The 7,285-nt window shown below is 32.8% G+C and overlaps 1 long non-coding RNA gene across 1 annotated transcript; it reads left to right on the top strand.

Annotated features, from left to right (window-relative positions):
* Nucleotides 1-4,682: 4,682 nt before the first annotated feature.
* LOC145119347 (uncharacterized) lies at nucleotides 4,683-5,943 on the top strand. Its single transcript, XR_013713811.1, has 3 exons — nucleotides 4,683-4,762; nucleotides 4,849-4,940; nucleotides 5,794-5,943. It is a non-coding gene; the product is annotated as an uncharacterized LOC145119347 (long non-coding RNA).
* The last annotated feature ends 1,342 nt before the right edge of the window (nucleotides 5,944-7,285 follow it).

Raw genomic sequence — 7,285 nt, 5'->3', positions numbered from 1 at the left:
AAAAAATCAAAACGAGCATCGCAGTACTCGTAAATACAAATCCGTCGATTTAAAGATAGTTGAGAACGGAGTTCGTATGAAAGAGTTATGATTTTCACACAGATTTTAACAATATAATCTCCATAGAAATATGAAATTAAATAGAATGAGAATTAGTTGTTTGAATCTAAACGAAAATTGTAATACTCGGAAATAGCTATGCATAGATATACAGAACTTTGAAAATGGAGCTTATATGCAAATTTATATTTTTTCGAAGATTGCAAAAAATACCCACAAAGGCGATGACGTGGCACTACCTGGAGGCACCATGTGGCGGGGCTAGAGACCAATCTTGGGAGGCGACGTGGCACCACAACTTTGTGACACACGACACTATAAAAATAGAGTCTTGTACACCAATGCGACGCCAGCCAATGACGAACACATAAGGTGTAGCGTGCCTATGGACAACGTGACATGTCTCCTTGGGATCTCTATATATCGGACGAATTTCACACTTTGAACTCACAATTTCGATCCCTTTCTCTCAAACTTTATCCCTCCTTCTTGAGTCCTATTTCTTCCTAGTTTTTATAGTGTTTTAGCAAAGCTCTGAGTCATTGGAGAGTCCAACAAATAGAATCTTTTGGGTCTAAGTTCTGCCTACGAACTTTTCGTACTTTTGTTAGAAAAATCTATAAGTTAAGCTGCACTTATACTACTTTGAGTGTAACTTGTATTTATGTTTATAATCATGAGTATGAACCTATAAATAAGATTTATTAGTGATTCCATGTCATTATACTGATTCATCTAATTACGGGAGGTGATGTCTAGGCTAGATTTAGTGAGGTGTTTAAAGTGGATTTTCCAAAAAAGCATACCTTGTATACGAAACGAATCCTACCTCTGATATGATCTTACATGGTTATTCCTTATCAGCTAGATCTTGATGTATTTATTGGGATTATTGAGGAATCTAATCTACTGTTATTATAGTATTGAGAATATAAAACTAAGACTAAGACTTAGACATATTTATAACTAGGTCTTTTGAATGGAAAAGATAAAGTGTTAGGCGAAGTGCTGACCTAATCACAAGTCATCCACTTTTAACAAGTGAGTGTGTAGTTACTTTTATCTTACACATAGATACAAAGTGTTTAGATGATTAAATGTTATATGTGCTTATTATATGTATTCAAGATATATGTGTTAGATAAATAAAATAACATGATTTTACTTAATCGTATATGTATTTTTCGTACTTATAATATACTAGGCAGTGAAGGGTTGTGAAAGATGAAAACGATGATAAGAGGCCATGACCATTATAGTACTATTATATTGATGAACTAGTAATATAGCAGAGTATAGATGATGACCACGAACTATTCCAGATAGTCTAGTATATCACAACCTTTAGGTGTTAATAAACTATTTGTTCATTCGGTGTACTCTATCCCCCCATGGTTGCCATCTTATATTGCTAAGGAATCCCTGAAGCAGTATTGTCTACTCGTGTCTTACGATGATCCTTAGGACAGGTACATTGAGATCGATTTTTTAACAACAGGGTTGAGTATAACCAGAATGGTAATCAGGTTAATTGTTTGATGTGACATATATAATTAAAAGACTTTAATTATTGTTGGTTGAAAATCTTATATGCTCACCAGGCTCCCAAGCCTGACCCATTCAATTTTTTGTTACACAGGTAGCGGTACGAAAGCATGGGGATTATGAGTTTAAATTTGATGTGAGATCTAAGGAATTTGTAGGCCATTAGTATAATAAATTATTGTAAGGCCTGCAATGACTAGTTTATGCTTATGTTTTCTGTATCGATGATGAAATCCCAAGTTTTGTATAATTAATGAAAAACATTTCTTTGGAAATGCTTTGATATTGATATTATCTTTACATTACAAATGTTTTGGGGACAAATTCCACATTAATATTCCTTTAAATAATACTCTGAATTAAATAAGCATAAAGAAAAAGTTTTTTTAGCCGTGAAATTGGGGATGTCACATGGATGGTGTTTGGATGTTTCAGTTCCCCAAAGGTTGTAGCTTCTGGTCTTCTAGATCCATAGTGATGAAAGGAAGGGATTGATATCTTACCTTTTTGTTCCATTCATAAATTTAGTATCATTTGGACTCTTTTAGGATTAGGGCTTAAGATAGGGTTTGTTAAGAACTTATGAATGGATAAAGTTGGAAAATTTATCCATTAAGACCATTGATAGTTTTCGATATGAGAGTTCTAGCCATAATCTGAAGGGATTAAGAACTTTAGGAAAGAGGCTATTAAGCCGGGAAGAATGATGCGTCTTTTGTAGGTTGTGGTGCGCCTCTTGAAGCTTTACATAACTATTTTGTGATCTAGCAGACGCAACACGTCCATGAGTAGGCGCGATGTATAGGAATTAACTCGTTGACTTTGATTTTGACCATTGGTCAGTTTGACTTTTAGTCAAACTTTGATGGAAATAAGTATTTGGCTATGGGTTGGTCTCATATATGTGTTTGGTGGTTGTGTAAGTTGTTTCGACTGCAGAGGCTAATGTTGTGTTTCTGTTGTTAGACTTAGGTAAGTTTTTTCAGTATACTATGTGTGACATTTTATATCCTTGTATGATAGGATATAAGTATTGTTAGGGTATGATTATGCTAGTAGACTAAGACAATATTTGTGAGAAATGTGATTGGTTGATTGAATAGTATTTTTATGTGTCATGTTGGATGGGGTATTATGGATATTAGTTGGTTATTCAGTAAATGTCGCAGGGGTTGTACGTAGTTTAAGTGAGATGGTCTTAGAACTTTGGTATGACCTTATTGCATGGTTCTTGTTTTATATATTTTGTTTGGGTAAGATCATTTATTCGACTATCTATCTTACTTCCAAATTGTGTACGATTATGTATTCATAAGGTGACCGTCAATATTAGTAGTAGCTTCTGTATGGTTGTATGATAACCGAGAGCTTGTAGTTGTATGGTGGTTGAGAGCTTGTAGATGTATGATGGTTAAGAGTCTATTGATATTGATAACTAAACAACATGAGAGCTGTTACTCGTCGTTGGTCATGTGGAAATCCACTAGATCCGAGAGCCTTTCTTTTGTATGCATTGTATGCATGATGGAATATATGATATACTTGGAAACTCACTAAACTTTATGTTTGTTGTTAAGTTTAATGTTTCACGTTTATCGAATGTGAGAGGGAATGACGCGACGTGAATGTACATAGCATCAGTGCCATACTGTTATTTCGACTTCAGCTTTTTTCTTTTCTTTTTTAATTTAACTATGATTTGACTTTATATATTTTAAACGGTTGAATGTTATGATATGTTTTTCAAAAAATAACTTTTGAATGTTTAATGCAATTTTAAATAAAAAAAATTTACTCATTATAATCTTTATTATCAATAAGTTAAAAAAAATCTAGAATAAAGAAAAAAAATATATTGCACGAATGAAGATGAAGGCACAAGACCCTACTGTTTCAATCTCTACCAGTTTAGTACTTCAGTGACACGTGGGTTGTAACATGAAAAATACAAATTTAAATTGCTTATTTTCATCATTATATAGTATATAAGTGTAATAAAGTAATTAATAGTTTTATATTGCTAACAAAATAATAATCGAAAACTTTGTTGCCCTTCACTTATATTTGCATGCTACTTTTTATTTACGTTATCCGTCGACTAAGTTTTCAATTATTATTTTGTTAGCAATATAAAACTATTTATTACTTTATTACACTTATATACATACATAGGCGAAGTAATTTAGGTATGAATTCGTGAATTAATTTAATATAATTTGATAAAGTAAAAGATAAATGGGGACAAGAGGTGTCCCTTAGTCATTTGTCATTGGACAAACAACAAAACAGCAGGTGGGAACTTTGAAGACATCCAATCACAACTTAACTGGCATCTAAGAAAGAGCATCTTTCTCAAAAGAAACCCACCTCTCTTTTTGGAGAATCCACACTATTACAGCAACTTTGGGCACAACTTCTTATTGCCAAAGTGAAGATAGTTTTTTTTTTTTTTTTTTTTTTTTTTTTTTTTTTTTTTTTTTGTATTTCTTAAATCAAAGTAAGTTAAATTTAAGAGATTATAATTAGTGAAGACGGGCAGCACAACAAGAAATATAAGTATTAGCGGCGACAGTATTAGAGACGGCATGACTTATTAGCGACGACATGTGACAACACGCGCATGTGGCGTCGCTAAAAGCTTCCTGTCGCCGCTAATGCATCGTCTCTAATAGCACACGTCGACGATCCGTGTGCTTTCGTCTAGAATCAATCTTGGCCGTTCAATTTTCATCTGATCGAATGGACAGGGTTCCTTCGTACGAATGAAATAGCAGCGACCCTAATAGATACGCGGTCGTCGTCGCTACTAGTCACCAAAAAAGATGCGGGACCCGTTCCCTCCAACATGTCGCCCCAATTCCTAACCCGTCGCCGTAAATATCGTCGCCGCTAAAGGGATCATCCCTTTTACTCCAGCATCGTGTCTCAGAACAGGTGACAGCCCCATTTCATTCCTAATCCTACTCTCGGCGATTTTTCGGCGATTTACCACAACAACACCTCCTCCATTCAATTTTTCAAGCAACCACCACCACAAAACCTCTCCTTTCTCCTTTCCACTTCATTCCTCCTCTCCCCCACTAGATTAGCCCGTTTTTCCGGTTGTGATAAGTTTTCCGGCGAGAAAACTTGCTTTTCTCCGGCATCTGCAGCGAAGGTATGTGCTCATTTTCCTCGTTTCTCTTTCAATTTGTTTTCTGTAACAAACTTGTATGGTAATTTGGTATTTTGGTGGTTTGACAGCTTCTTTTCCGGTGAAACCACCTCATCTCCGGCGACATCACTTTTTCTCCGGCGACAACGAGAAATATAACCACACCACAACGATTTTCCAGGTTTATTTTATTTTCTTTTTCTGTTTTTAATGTGGTATATGAAATGTTGTGTATGTGTATTTGTATTTGTATATGAAATGTATATGTATGTATGAAAAAAATGTGTGTATAAATGTATTTGTATGTGAAATGTATATGTATATGTGTATTTTTATATGAAATGTATGTGTATGCATGAAAAAATGTGTGTATAAGAGTAATTATATAAGAAATGTATGTATATGTGAAAAATCTATGTATACAGGTGTAGATATATAAAAAAATTTATGTGAAAAATATGTATGTTTATGGAATGTATGTATTTGTATATGAAATGTATATGTATATGTGTATATTTATATAAATATGTATGTATATGTGTGGATATGTATGTAAAAATGTATGTATATGTATGTAAAAATGTATATGTATGTGTATTTGTATGTGAAATGTATGTGTGTATATTGTATGTATATGATGTTATAATTGGAAATATGTATATGTATGTGTATGTATATTGGAAAAATAAAAAATAAAAATAAGTTGATATTAAAACTAAAAATATGGAAAAATGTATATGTATGTGTATCTTGATTTTTTATAATTTTCTATATATCTAAGAGATAATAATGCAACCAACATAGGTACTTGTTAAATTCTTAAAGAATTTGGTAGCTTTGTTATATTGTTAAGAACTTGATGTATTTGTAGTAATTTTTGGTAGCTCGGTAGTTTGTTAAATTGTTAAAGACTTAATTGATTTGGCCGTTTAATAGTTTGGTAAATTGTTAACGACTTAATTCATTTGGTGCTTTGATGGTTTGATAGTTTGTTGAATTGTTAATGACTTAATGTGTTTGTGACTTAATTGTAGGATGTTGATGTGAATGCTTTTCTTCAAAACCCGACATTTGTGTCGGCCATTGGAGACATTATCCGCTCCTTTAAAAACCAAGTCAACAACAACGAGGAAAACAATGATGGGAAAGATGAAGACGAAGACACATAGTATTTCTTGTTTTATGTTATGGATGATGTTATTTTGGATTTATTAGATAGTTTATGGATTATATATTAGATATTTATTTGGGATTTATTAGATATGTAACAAATGATGTTATGTTTGATGTTTTATGTAATGTGGTATGTATATATTTATGTATTTTTATCAAATCTACATTTTATAATATACATAAACTAATATTATAAAAAATATGTTTTTTTCAAAAAATAAAAAAAATAAAAAAATTACCAGCGACACTTTTAGGGACGACATGCACTAATTGCGACGACACATAACTCCGGTGAAGGATTGCCGGAAGAACTCCGGCGGTGGCTAGAATCTCAATAGAGACGACGTCCATAGCGACGGCACAGGAGTATTAGAGACGACACTTATTAGAGACCACAACATTTGCGACGACAAACGAGTATTAGCTATGAGGTAATTGCGACGACCATTTAGAGACGACATGTCGTCGCTAAAGGTATTAGCGACGACAAAAGGTCATCAGTTGCGACGACTTATGTCGCCGCTAAAGGCTACAGTTTTTGTTGTGTAGGAACTTGATCAATATCATTTCTTTAGTTTTGTTATAAAAATGGTTATTTTACTATAAATCTTTTTATGTGGTAAATGTTTTTCGTATTTTTGACTTTTGGGATTAATATTGTTAATTTAAACCAATTAATTTTTATAAAATAATATTTTTACTTCTTATTTATTTTATATTAACATTTTATTATATTTTTTCCATACTTAATGACACCGTTTCCCCTTCTTTTACTCTTCATTTTGAACTCCTCTTGCTTATTTTCGTGGTTGGGTTTACCTACAGAAATAAAGGCTCAAGGACATCATTGATGAAGGCATGGACAACAGGCGCTTTTTTCAACAGTGGGTTTAAGGGAGAGCCAAGGACGGTGACAAATTCTTCAAGGGATGAGCTTCAGTGAGAGGTATAGACTATCACCTTGACAAACCCAATTATCAGTACTTCAACAACCACTTGACTTCAAAGTTTTGTTTGTAATTGTAAAAGCTATATAAAAAAAGCATCGATTAATATAACACCAGTTTCTTATACTTATGTATTAAGAAAGGTGTAATATCTTTATTGGTTGAATAAAGGGTTAAGTCGTGTATTTTACTAAAACATACGAAAAACGAATGTAAAGTATAAGTTTATGTGTAGTTTTAAGGAATTGACAAAATATACATTTTGGTATATGGGAGTATCAATAAAAATACAATCCCTTTTAGCAGAAGAAACATGAAAAAAAAAGTTTTAGTTGACTCGAATACGAACGAGTGGATATAAAAAATGTTGAAATACGGGTTCGAATGAAGTAGTTATGGTTTTCCA

The sequence above is a fragment of the Lactuca virosa genome, chromosome 6, assembly GCF_052849685.1.
Source record: "Lactuca virosa cultivar CGN04683 chromosome 6, Lactuca_virosa_CGN04683_v6, whole genome shotgun sequence".
Lineage (NCBI taxonomy): Eukaryota > Viridiplantae > Streptophyta > Magnoliopsida > Asterales > Asteraceae > Lactuca > Lactuca virosa.
Note: the sequence above shows the minus strand (reverse complement) of the source record. Positions and strands in the feature narration are given on the sequence as shown.